Source organism: Vicugna pacos, chromosome 11 (genome assembly GCF_048564905.1).
Source record: "Vicugna pacos chromosome 11, VicPac4, whole genome shotgun sequence".
NCBI classification, from domain to species: domain Eukaryota; kingdom Metazoa; phylum Chordata; class Mammalia; order Artiodactyla; family Camelidae; genus Vicugna; species Vicugna pacos.
This window is the reverse complement of record NC_132997.1, coordinates 53,985,355-53,999,030: the sequence shown is the minus strand read 5'-3', so window position 1 is coordinate 53,999,030 and position 13,676 is coordinate 53,985,355. Positions and strand designations below refer to the sequence as shown.

At 34.1% G+C, this 13,676-nt stretch overlaps 2 protein-coding genes across 4 annotated transcripts in view; one reads left to right on the top strand and one right to left on the bottom strand.

The window, feature by feature from the left end:
• CTNNA3 (catenin alpha 3) overlaps nucleotides 1–13,676 on the bottom strand; it is a 1,353,918-nt gene that overhangs the window by 901,062 nt on the left and 439,180 nt on the right. The window lies entirely within an intron of this gene.
• LRRTM3 (leucine rich repeat transmembrane neuronal 3) overlaps nucleotides 1–13,676 on the top strand; it is a 166,705-nt gene that overhangs the window by 125,317 nt on the left and 27,712 nt on the right. The gene's annotated exons all lie outside the window — the stretch shown is intronic.

Genomic DNA, 13,676 nt, shown 5'->3' with positions numbered 1-13,676 from the left:
ACCAGACTGCCTATCTTCTAGAGCTGTGTTGAAGACTTTGAAAACCATAAATCATTATATAAAAGCAAGGAATTATTTTTATCATGATTAAAATGTTTGCTCATCTTCCTTGAGTCTTTAAATTCTGCTAACGCTGCCAGCTGAGAGGCGTACATTTCTCGTGAAAGATGGATAAATATCATCAGCATACCCAAATGAGTCCACTTAGTCTTGAGAATCTAATCCCTTAGTTATAATTATCTTGGTTGCCATTCAATCTAATTTAAGAATTCTAGTGACAAGGCACTATAACATACACTTTTCAATACGCTGGGGGAAAAATGCACTCTGCCCTCAAGTTGCTTACATTGTAGTTATTATAAGACAAATGAGCCAGATCACCATTTTACAAGAAGAATAGGGAATCTTGATTATGAATGATCTAAATAGTGAAAAAGAGCTTTTAAATGGTATTGACTGCTATTTTAGCAAAGTAAGAGCAAAATAATTTTTTAAGACTAATTGCGTTTAAGGAAATGGAAAGTGAATAAAGAATTGAGAACTATCAACGAATTGCAAAAAAATAGAAGGGATATTAGAGTGTAAGCAGATTAAAAGAGAAGCCTGATGACAAGAATGAATTTTGGCTCAAGGTTACAAGAAATTGGGTTATGTGAATGATATATGGTCAAAGAAACATTGTATCTTGTACCAGTTGAAGAATGTTTTAAAGGATTTTTAAATTATTTCCTTTTTTAAGTTGGGATAGTCAGACTGTTCTGTCCTGGAGAAAGTAAATCTGCCTTCTGTCAAGAAATGATTCCTCTGAACCTCAACACTTGTCTTTAAGGCTAAGGAATAAAAATGGAGAAAATCTGAAAACACACCAGGAACTTTTCAGCCTATCTATATAAATCTGTCTCAAAATTAAGGGGCTATGACTTTACATTTATACTAATATACAATTACATTCACAATAGCACATATGTCTTCATCAGTCATTTTGCAATTAAGACATACAAATATTTTAGCTACTATAAGGGATAATCAAAAAATAGAAGATTCTGTTTCTGTTCCTTAAGATTTTACAATTTTGCTGGGGCACATAAAATTAGCATTAATGAAAAGTTTTCTCAAAAGTTCTGTGATGGTACACAATCAACTGCCAAGTAACTAAAAAGGCAAAGAGACAAGAGCCATTGTATATATAAATATTTTCTAGTATCAAGTATTTCATAGCATTTTAATTTATGCTCAAGAACACAAAGAAAAGGAAAAGTTTCCAAATATGCCAGAAATAGTCATGTTCACCAAATATTACATTTGGTCTTTTACGTTTCCCAGTGCTTTTGCAGTTAGGCAGCACCAGGTGACAAGTTCTAGCCAATGGCTACTTGTGGAAGGAAACTGTTACTTCTCAGTTAAGGCAGCAAAAAGCCCATGTGCACTTAGCCAGTTTCTCTTCCCCTGCCATGGGCACCAGTCTTTCTTTTCTGCTGCCATGGCCAATAGGGAATCTAGCCATCACACAAAATGATGTAGCTAGAAAACTGGAGAGCCTCTCTACTATCAGCTTGGGTTTCTGAGTAACTCTGGAATAAAACCCCCCTCACAACTAGGTTTCCCAGCTGGGGATATATATATATATATATATATATATATATATATATATATATATATATATATCTTAATTTAGCCTATCTTGATAGAACAACGAACTAAAGCCATGTAAATGAAGAAAAAGGCACCCTGAAGTGAACTGTCAAAATAATCTTAAAGACTCACCTCAAACTTACTTCATAAATCAGCAAAATTTTACCTGAATCTACCTGGAACAAAAACACATTAATTCCATTAAATCAGTGAAAAACTAAAAAATAAGAAGTGACTGGTTTGGGGAGATGCAGTAGGGTGAAAAATAAGATAAAGCTTTGAGAGAGTTATCACCTTGTCTTCTCTATGGTATGTGGCACATTCATTTCTACACAGACTCAGAGAAGCTGAGCCAGAGTAGAAGCATTTTACCTTTAGTCTAAGTACTAACCATCCTTCCTTTGTCTCCCTAAGAAGAGCAATCATGTCAACTACATACTACTATGTGGATACTGCATCCAAATGATGATACTACTAGTTAGAAAACAAAACAGTTTGATTCATCAGCAAGTTAATTTTTATATATTTTATCAAAGTTCCTTTGCTGTTGATTCCCTCTGTCCTGGGTTTTTATTTTTCCTTTCTCCTGCTTCTCCCCAAACAATTCCACTCATAGTACTCATCTCTTTTCAGCACTGCACCAAGGAATAGAGCCTGCATTAACTTAGCCCCACAATTTGGATATCAAAATGATAAATACAATGATACAAGACCAAGAAAGTTACCCATGCTTAAAATCGTAGCAATATTTCAGCAAAAGAAACAAGGAAGTTTCAACAGAAGAGGTTCCTTATTTGCCTTCACTCTCTCTGGCCAACACGATAGAGCGAATTCAGGAGAAATTATATCTAAGTAGTTGTGTGTATACTGCAATGTGTATCTTTGTTTCTAAGACTTTTGATGAATTCTTGCTTAAAATTTAATTGGAAATAACAACTTTATTACAAACAGATTCCTCTCTAGCAGATAAGCAGGTGTGAGAAAGACTATTTAAGATTACTGATAAAGATCATCCACTGGGCAATGATTCTAGATTCATGCAGGGTTGTAAAGATTTGGTACACAGTCTTAGAAAAAATATAGGAAAACATATTTATCCTACAAAAAAAATCTTAGGAAATACCAACCCACACATTTCTCTACCTATTTCTCTAAAACCAGGGTTCAATCCTTAGAAGGAATATTGGAGAAATGAGAAAAGGGAAGGGAATAATGTGTTGAGAACCCACTAATGGCAATCACTTTTATATATATATTATCTCATTCAGTAGCATAAAAAGTCTGAGGTAGGTGGATAGTATTGTTATCCCCATTCTACAGATAAGGATGTTAAAGCCCACAGACAGTAACTTGTTTAAAGTTGAACAAGTAGTAAACCTCATTCAGTTCGATTCGAAGCCCATTTTCTTCACTGTAACTTATAGTATTGTGTATCAGTTCCTATAAGAAAAATAACTTACTGAAAATTACTTGCCAGCTACACACACTAGCAGTGCTATTCCTCAAAAGAATAGTCTACTTAGGTTTCAAATTAGTGATGCTAAATATCAGTGACAGAATGACTAATATTTTAGCATCATCTCATAAAAATATCTATGATTAACTGTTAAAGATAAATACATCTTTTTTGCCTTGGTACTTTTTTAGCCATTATTTCTGTTTGCAAACTGTGTGTGTGTGTGTGTATGAGTGTGTGTGTGTGCGTGTGTGTATGTGTGCGTTTAAATATAGAACGTTAAGGTAGTCAAGTTGAGAACACCAAATATAAGGGGGGGAGCATTTAGATGAACTCAATACAATGCCAGTATTTTTAATTGTCTCATCAATTCAGGGTCATCTCTGCCCCTTTCTACACTTTTCCCTGCATTACCTGGAAGCTACCCTTCCAGAATTCCTTGCAAGCAGGGTTCCAGATGAGATTCTGCTAATGAAGTGAACTTGTAAGAGATTTGGAAAGCAGGAAAGGAAAAAAAAAATCATCATTCTTCTCCAACAATCACTGGCAGGCAGGTGTCAGACATGAAGTTTGCGTAGGCTTCGGGAAGTCTGAAAAGCACCAGCTTAAGTGCCTAGGTAGCCAAGATCAGCAGCAGTTTCCTGCATTTTTCCAACTTTTTCATCTGTTGAGAGCTAATGGGGATTTTCTCTGATTGTCTTCTAGGCTTTCCAACGGTATGTAAGCACCTAATTTCCTGTAGTTAATTACTTCTGGGTTGGAATATCAAGAGTGGTTCTGATGTTCCTAACCAAACCCTGACCAGTGCAGTATGCCCAATAAGAATTCATTATCAGACCATAAGAAAGACTTATTTTAACAAAGGCTTATGTAGAAAGGAGGAACAGAGTGTGGATGCATGAGACAGTATATAGCAGTGCACAGTGAGAAGTGCTTCATAATATTGTGATGTAAATTGCATGACCAATTTTTTAAGAGGTACTAGTTCCCACTTGATATATTAAAAGATTTGGGGCAATAACAATGATCTGAGGCAGCAGATATAGATATAGCAGCATATGGTAAACATTTATGGTTTGCAAAAGTTAGGGCTCTCAATCAAGGAGTTAGATTTGTTAAAGAAAAGGTATGAGTCCTTTAAGTTCCAGTAGAGAGGCAGGATCAAGAGATCACTGTAGCTGACAGAGACAGACAAGTAAAAGGGAATCTTCTGGGTTTAGATGCAGAGGAAGCTATCACTGCCAGGGAGCTATAAAGTGGCACCACTGAAAGGATTGTGATGAATTAATACCTGCCTTAGTTTTAGATAATGCATATAATGTGGCTCTACCCTCTGACCGGGACTCTTTCCAGAATAAATATTTGGGCATTTGATATGTACAAATCACACATACAGCTGGCATGAGCCAAGTGAGGTTGACCTGTACTATATATAAAATCTTATATAATCTGTGTCACTAGAAATTTCTGTTGGGAGGATGTATAGGCTAGAAGATCTCTAAGGTGTTGAATGTCACAAGGTCTTTAAAAAGAAAGTTCTAGAAGGATCATGCTAGCAATTAAACTAATACCCTCTAGTGGGACTCCTCTAGAAGGGAACTGACTTGATGATATATTTATGTGCCCATTTATACTCTGTACAAGCACACACGCACACACGCACACACGCACACTTTACACCAACATAGCAAAAAGGACATATCTATCTGGATGGAATTATAGTCACATCCCACTATGCATGCATTCATTAGCAAAACCAGATACAATATATCTGATATTTTAACCTTTCATTTAATAGTTCGTTTCTTTCTTTTTAGCCTTTGAGTTATCTTCACAAACCTGTTAATCTATCAACTTTTTTTTTAATGGATATGGATAACTACTTTCTCTTTACATCAGTCTGAAAACTAAATTGTTAAAATTCCATACATTTCATTATGATTGTATCCTGTAATCTCTGCAATCTTGGGTTGCTGGATCTGCCTTTTGTCCAAAACTACACTATGTTTTAACATTTCAGTTAAGTTTAATTTCATTTTCTACAATAATCGTTTCTTTAAACTCTATAAATAAATATGCAGAGCATATTTATTGCTAGTACCAGTGTAACTGAAATTACCAAACTCTAGGGAATTTTTATGTACTTACAAGGTTCAGAATAAATTATTTTTAAGAGAATTATAGGATGTTTAAGTTCACAGTTAAATTTTTATTGTTTATAGTTCCTCAGTTATTACTCAGCATTTCTGTATACAATTAAATGTGCAAGCTTTACTGTTAGCAATTCTCCATAACATCCCTAATTAGAACAAAGTAATTTTGACTTGTTCTCCTTACTCAACAATTTGTGTTTTAATTTCTGTCCATGTCAAAAAGGTTATTCACAGAAGCCAAAGGAAATGTATTTCTTAAGGGTTTGTTTTGCTAACTTGCATGGGGAATCAGAAATTCAGTTAGAATGAGTTGTGTTTGTGATGCTTATCAGAATATGGGTGTATAATATTCTTGAATTTCGTATGGAAGATGATAGTTATTGCAATCTCACATACATAAGGTGAAGTGACTTCTTCTAAGTCAGGGGGCAGGATGAATTCTCTGGAAATTCATACATACATATTCACAGGTAACTTTCAGTTAGATTTGAAAATTATGTGAGGTAGGAAGGACTTTCAGTAAAGAAAAGGAGTGTAACTACACAGACCCTTCTTGGAGTTGCAGAAGAGTCATGTAATTTTCTCAGTTTCCATATGCCACCAGCACCTATGGACCTACATAGCAAGTCTCATAAAGCACAAGTGAACATGTGACATCCACAAAGCAAAGCAATGCCCATGAATCCATGACACAAGGTATAAGGTTCAAGGCACTACTATTCCCTCTCACACCTGAGAAAATCTCATTGCTTTTTTCTCTAGAAGGAAAAGGTAGCAGAGGCATATCAGGAGATACAGTCTTCAACTGCAGGTTGAACGTATTAGAGCTATATATAGCCTTGGGTAACTCATTTGACTTCTATGACTCTCTGTTTCATCATCTGAAAATAAAGGCTAATACTTTCTACTTTCTTCGAGTTGTGATAGGAATAAAGTGATATCATAAATGACCAATATGGGATTAATATCCAACATTTATAAGCAGCTCATACAACTCAACATCAAAAACCAAACAACCTGATGGGCAGAAGACCTGAATAGACACTTTTCCAAAGGGAAAATGTAGGTGGCCTATAGGTACATGAAAATATGCTCAACATTATTAATCATCAGGGAAATCAAAATCAAAATCACAATGAGATATCACCTCACACCTGTAATAATGACTATCATCAAAAAGAACACAAATAGCAAATGTTGGCCAGGATGTGGAGAAAAGGGAGCCCTTGTACACTGTTGGTGGGAATGTAAATTGGTGCAGCTGTGTAAAACATAGGTTTCTCAAAAACTAAAACTAGAATTATCATATGAACCAGCAATTCCACTCCTTGGTATATATCTGAAAAAACAAAAACACTAATTCAGAAAGATACATGCACCCCAATGTTCACAGCAGCAATATTCATAATTGTCAAGATACAGAAGCAACCTAAGTATCCATCAACAGATGAATAGATACAGAAGATGTGAGGTATATATATATATGTGTGTGTGTATGTATATATATAATATATATAATATATAGTATGTGTGTGTATATATTATATATTATACACACACACATGGAATACTACTCAGCCATAAAAAAGAATGAAATTTTGTCATTTGCAGCAACATGGATGGACTTAGAGGGCATTATGCTAAGCGAAATAAGTCAGACAGAGAAAGATAAATACTGCATGATATCCCTTATATGCGGAATCTAAAAAAATAAAACAAACTAGAGAATATAACAAAAACAGAAGCAGACTCACAGATATGGAGAACAAACTAATAGTTACCATTCGGGGGGGCAATATAGGGGTGCTGGAGTAGGAGGTACAAACTATTGGGTGTACGATTAGCCTCAAGAATGCATTGTACAACATGAGGGATACAGCTAATATTTTGTGATACCTGTAATTGGAAGGTAACCTTTGAAATTGTTTAAAAAAGAAATTTAAAGTGAAAAAAGATACAATGAAACGAGGGGATTTGCAATCAATAAAGGTTTATATACAGGCATTGATTATTTTCTCAACCCTTTATAGATATAGATTGTCTCAATCCTGTGGCAGAAAAAAAAGAAAAGAAATATTGAAATATATTATGGCAGATGTAAACTAGATCCTTACCAAATCTGCTTCATTTTCTTCCTGGCCTCACAGAAAGTCTACTTTTCTCTGTTCCCTTTCAGTTAGAAATTGCCATATGATTGCACTGTAACCAACGGAACATGGTGGAAGTGATATGGGATACTTCCAGTCTCAGTTCATGAAAATTTCCCATTCCAAGTCTTTCACGCCCTTTCCACATCCAGGGGTAAACGGAGAAGACTCTAAGGTCCTAGAAAAGGCTGAGCCAGAAAGGAAAGGAGGTATCTCTCTGAATGACCAAGTAAAAATCCTCATACTAACTAGGGACAGTAGTTTTGGATTTCACATGTACAACTTATGTTATATCATTTAATAGTACCTTAAGGCAAACAGGGATATAGAAAAGCTAAGTGTCAAAAGAAATAAGTTCTGGGATCTAATATACAGCACAATGATGATAGTTAATAATATTGTATTGTATATGTGAAATTTGCTGAGTGAGTAGATATTGAGTGTTCTCGCCACAAAAACAAGAGGGTAACTACGTGAGGTGATGGCTGTGTTAATTAACTTGATTGGGATAAGCATTTCACAAGGTATATTAAATCATTTCTTTGTACACCTTTTAAAAATGACATTGTACAATGTATAATATATAATTTTTATTTGTCATTCATACCTCATAAAACCTAGGGGAAAAGAACTCCTCCAGAGCAGGATGTCATTCAAAAACACATGCCATCAAGAACATAGATACAAACTATTACTGTCATGTTTTGACAAAACACTATTAATAATAATAATTCCTTATTTTAGAGAATTAATAGGCTATGCAGATCTTTAGGGTTTGTAGAACACTTTCAGTTCTCTTGGTCATCCTGGAGGATCATAAGGGGACTGAGATAAGATCTAACTTTCTCAGCACCATCATTCCTTTCCACATAGCCATTGCTGCTCTTGCTGAAATTACATGTTCTCTAAAATACAGTGGTAGCCATCTGTTTCTTGACCAAAACAAAGACAAAGACAAACAAAAGCCAAACTAGATAAAGCATTCTTTAAAAAGCCAAAATATCAAATCTAGATTTAAAACATCTGCAGTTACCCTGAAATCTAAAATCACTAAATAATAAAAACCATGAATGTGATTTTCTCACCTTGAATATTCATTAAACAAATATCATCCTTTTTGCCTTTCTGCCTTCTACTCCTTTTTTCTCATTTTGGAAAGTTTTTGCATGTGAATTATAGTATTATATGTTACACGCAGCACTTAGATGAATCCCCTCTAGCTCACACCTAGTATAGAGAAATACGAAAATAAATAATAATATTATAATATAGAAAAACCTGTCTTTAATTTACTTTTAAAATGAAGGGTAATGGTAAAGTAATATGACTGTTTTGGCATGGGCAAGATTTCTTTGGACAGAGAAGATAAGATAGGTTTTGTAAATATGACATTTACTAGAGCATAAGCTAAGATTAAGACAAGCGAAGAATAGCATCAGATAGAAGGTGTTGTATTTTAGGAACCAAGAACTTCATAACCAAAAACCTGTGGGCTACACAAGAGCTGAACAGGAAGCTCAGCTTAGCTATAGCACAGCAGAAATGATGCCTCTAATGCTGCAAAAAAGATCTCTATCATACAGGTAAAAAGTTAAGCTTCTATGTTTGTTGTTACATTATGGAATACCTTTATGAAAAAAATAATGCAGTCTACTGGGAATTTCCTGTGTAACTCTGAGTTCATAATGTCATGAGTCTTAAGACTTCTATTGATTTGTTGTATAATGTAAGTCACATTATTATGTAATAAATCAGTTCCTCACCCATAAAATTGGAATTAAGAAAAATTACCCAAACAAGAATGCTGTGAAGAATAAATGACAACATTGCATAGTCAGAGTAAAGCTCTGCCTAAAGGCAAAATAATACTAGGAAAAATTGTCACTGCACCAGGAAGCATAGATACAATAGGCTAGACTTTTGGTTTACCATCAATATCGTGAGAATACGAAGCAGGAGCAGAAGATAAGATAATCTGTTGTATTTTAATCATGTACTTTAGCTTCATGTATTTCGGTCTAAAGAACAAGGATTATTTTCCGAAAGATTGTAATAGAATGCATAAGGAGATTTTTTGCTTGGAGGCCTTCTGGTTTACTCCACTAAACTTAGATGGATCTTCATTCAAATATCTCAAAGACACGTGTAAAATGCTCATTTAAAAACTACTATGTGAACACTCTCTGAAACCTTTATCAAGAACCGCAATTAGCATTTGCCATCCTTATCTATCAAGAAATATTTCTTATCATGAAAACCAAATCTCCCTTACTTCAAATGTAGATTTTTCTTCCCATGTCTGTTACTCATAATCCATTTGGTAATATGTTTGAAGTAGCACCACAGCTTTCTCTTCCCTGGTCTAAATAATAAGACCTTCCTTTAAAATGAATCCTGTCCCTTAATTTACCATGGTGAAATTTTTGTTTATATAAGTGATTAGGTACCACTGAATGGCAACCACTTCTGAATGAAGATGCTTTGAGAATATTTGTGTGATCTGAGTACTTATTTTTCCCAGAAAATCATTATGTATTCATGAACTGTGAATAAAAACCACACAGGACACAAGCATGACAAACAGTTTTCACAAGCTACATTAAGCAATATTCCACAGAAGAAAAAAAAATTTTTTAATATATATGTGTATTTATATATTTGTGTGTGTAGTATTAGAACTATTTAATGACAAATGAAATAAATCAATCATTTTGACTTAATATTGCCCATTTGATATTCATTGAGCAATAGACCATGCACTAAAAACTTAATAACCTCCCAAATCATTTGCTTATATTCATTTTATTCCTTATCTAATATTTCAAAGATAATTGTTTGTTTCCTATGATAACATTTCCATAATTCATTTCAGGATCAGTAATCAGTCAACAAATTTTGTCAGGTCTCAGGTCACAAACATGTACATGAAAATGCTTACTGCTTGAAAGATAAGTTTAATTTTATTTCAAGTAAAGAAATTTAGATAATAATTTACATCAATGTTCCCCAAACTAACCTGATATAAAGAATCTCCTGACCCTCTTCCAAAAAAATATCCATGGTGAGGGCCAGGAATAAGTATGTTAAGAAGTACTCAAATGATTCAAAACTGGAAAACACAGATTTAGACTAAATTCAGTTCTCCTAGTCATTCATTCATGCAGTCAACAATTCATTGTTTTATTCATTCAAACTCGGCACACTTGTGTGTTGCACATAATAGGATAAATAAAACATATTCTCAGTATCACAAATAAGGGCAATGAAATAGAATAAATTCTTGACTGAAAATATGTGCAGGGTTGCAGTGGGTACAAAAAGGAAGCAGTTGTCAGTTCTACGTAAGAGGTTGGGTAAAGGTCAGTTCTGGCTTCACAAAGAAAGCAGCATTTGAACCAAATCTCAAATGAATAAGTGTTCACTAAGTCAAGAACTGAAGAAAGAACATCCTTCTAAGAGACACTAATGCTGGCACCATTGTGTAGAATAAACTGGCTGAGTATGAAATTAGAGAACAGATCTTTTGTTGAGACTATTTGGAGAAATGATGAGGGCCAAACAAAACTAAGCTGAAGCAGTGAAAAATGGTTACAGAAGAGGAGAAGAAATGCAAAATTAAGAAGGAAGGATTAGAGGAAGGGAAATGGGGGGGAGTGGTCTGTATTGGATACAGTTTCAGTTACGCAAGATGATTAAATTGTAGAGATCTGCTGCTACACAACATTGTGCCTGTAGTTAACAATACTGCATTACACACTCAAAATTTGTTAGGAGGGTAGATCTCATGTTAAGAGTTTTTAACCACAATTTTTTTTTAAAGGAAGGAATGATTGGATCTGATAACTGATTAGATGCGAGATAAGAGGGGAGGAGATAAGAGAACCCACAGTTGGGCCCAGTCTGCCTAAAACCAATAGAGATGGTATTAATATCTCCAATGGGTACAGTGAATAAAATAAAAGAGGACCAAGTTGGGGGAAGAGACAGGAATTCAGTCTTGCACATGTAAAGTTGGGGACATACAGGTGGATCTTGTCTATTAAGCAGTTGAATACATATACATATACATATACATATACATATACATATACATATACATATACATATACATACACATACACGTCTGGAACCTTGGAGAGAGTACTGAGTTTAGAGACATGAATTTGGAAGGCAGCAACAGGTGAACAGTGTATGAGGTCTTAGGAGTGGTTGAAATCATACAAAGAATTTTATAGCTTGAGAAGCAGTCTAAGAATGGAACTTTGGAGAGTATTAATATTTCAAAAACGAGCAGGCAGGGATAAAAAAGAAATGGGGAACAATAGGAAAGTGATATCAGGAAAGCTAAGGGGAGATAATTTTAAGTGAATGAGTCCTTGCCAGCAAATGACCCAAATATGTCAGAAAAAGAAGAAAATAAGCTATTAGATTTGGCCACTGAGAGGTCAGTGATTGAGAAATGGTATGAGTTGAAGAAGGAGTAAGAGATCAACTAGGAACAGCGAAAGTAGGCTCTGGTCTCAAACTGGATTGGTAAAGAAAGAAGAGAAACAGTAGATGGCTGTGAAAGTATACCCTTTTTAAAAAATTCAGAGAATCTCAGAATTTGAAAGATTTTGGGAAAGCATTTCCTTTTACCCCAATGCAGAAATCCCTTCCAAAGCTTCCCCTACAGGTAATTGTCCAACCTCTGCTTGAGTATTTCCAGGAATAGGAAGCTGATTAACTCAAAAATAGTTCATTATACTTGTTTTTGAACTGTAATATATATAGAAAATTACATATGAAAGATGGTTAATATTCATAAATTGAATACACCTATGTAAGCAATATCTAAATGAAGAAACAGATAATACAAGCAGTAGAGAAGTCTACAATCCACCCCCTCACCAAGAATAACCAGTATCTTAGATTAAATATATAGATTACTTCTGTTTGGTTTTGAACTGTGTATAAATAGAACCATTCAGTATACATTTTGTGTGTCTGGCTTCTTTCACTTAACATTATGTTTGTGAGTTTCATTCATATTGTCATATGTGATTGATATTTACTCTGATAACTGTAAAATATTTCAGTGTGTTAATATGCCAATTTATGTAACTATTGTTCCATTGATGGGCATTTCTTTTTGACACTATTACAAAGAAGGCTACCATTAACGCTCTAGTACATGTTTTTGTGGTTAACATATACACACATTTTTCTTGCTTATACACCTGGAAGTAGAATCACTGGGTCATAGAATATGCATTTGTAGATGCTGCCAAAATTTTTCCAAATAGGTTGTTTCAATTTACACACCTACCAGTAAATCATGAGAATTTTAGTTGCTCAGCACCCTTGTCCAACACACAATAATTTTCTATTTTTTGCATTTTAGCCACTTAATGAATCTATTGTGTTATCACTTCATTTCATTTGCATCAACTAATGAAGCTGAATGACTTTTCACATATTTATTGACTATTTGGATATATTATTACATGAAGTGTCTGTTCAAGACTTTTACTTCTTTTTCTGTTGGACTGTTTGTTCTATTCTTTTTTTATTTGTAGGAGTTCTTTATATAATCTAGGTATGACTCATTTATCAGCTATATGTACCGAGAATATCCTCTCCCACTCTGTAAATGTCTTTTCATTCCCTTAATAGAGTATTTTGATGAACAATAGTTCTTGGTTTTAATATAAACCAATCCATACTATTTTTTTCTTTTATGATTAGTGCTTTTGTAAGAAGTTCTTGCCTACTCCAAGGTATAAGACTTTCTTCTATGTTTTCCACTATTTCTTGCTATTCTAATCATCCTGTCTACTGTGTTCATTTTTTCCCTCATAACTTATTTGTATTAACCAAAATTTTTATCATTCCCTTTATTTCTATTAACATTTTATTTATATATTCTTTAACCATTCTTCTAGAGTTTACCTGAGGAACTACATCATGCATTCTTGAGTTAGTTCAATGTAACACAATTATTTTTATTGTCTTCTCCATATTGCTAAACAACAGAAGTTTTTAACTCTATTTACCCCTTCCTGCCTTTCATGTCATCATTGTCACTATTGTTCTATTCTATAAGTATTTTAAACTCCACAAAGCATTACTCTTATTCTTTAATATAATTAATATGTTTAATATGCATTTACACTTTCCAGTGTTCCTCTGTCACTCTGATATATCCATGGTTCCATTGAGGGACATTCTTCCATTTATAGAAATTCCCTTTAGTATTCCGTTAGCACAGGCCTGATAGTAATGAATTCCCTCAGTTTTTATTTTGTT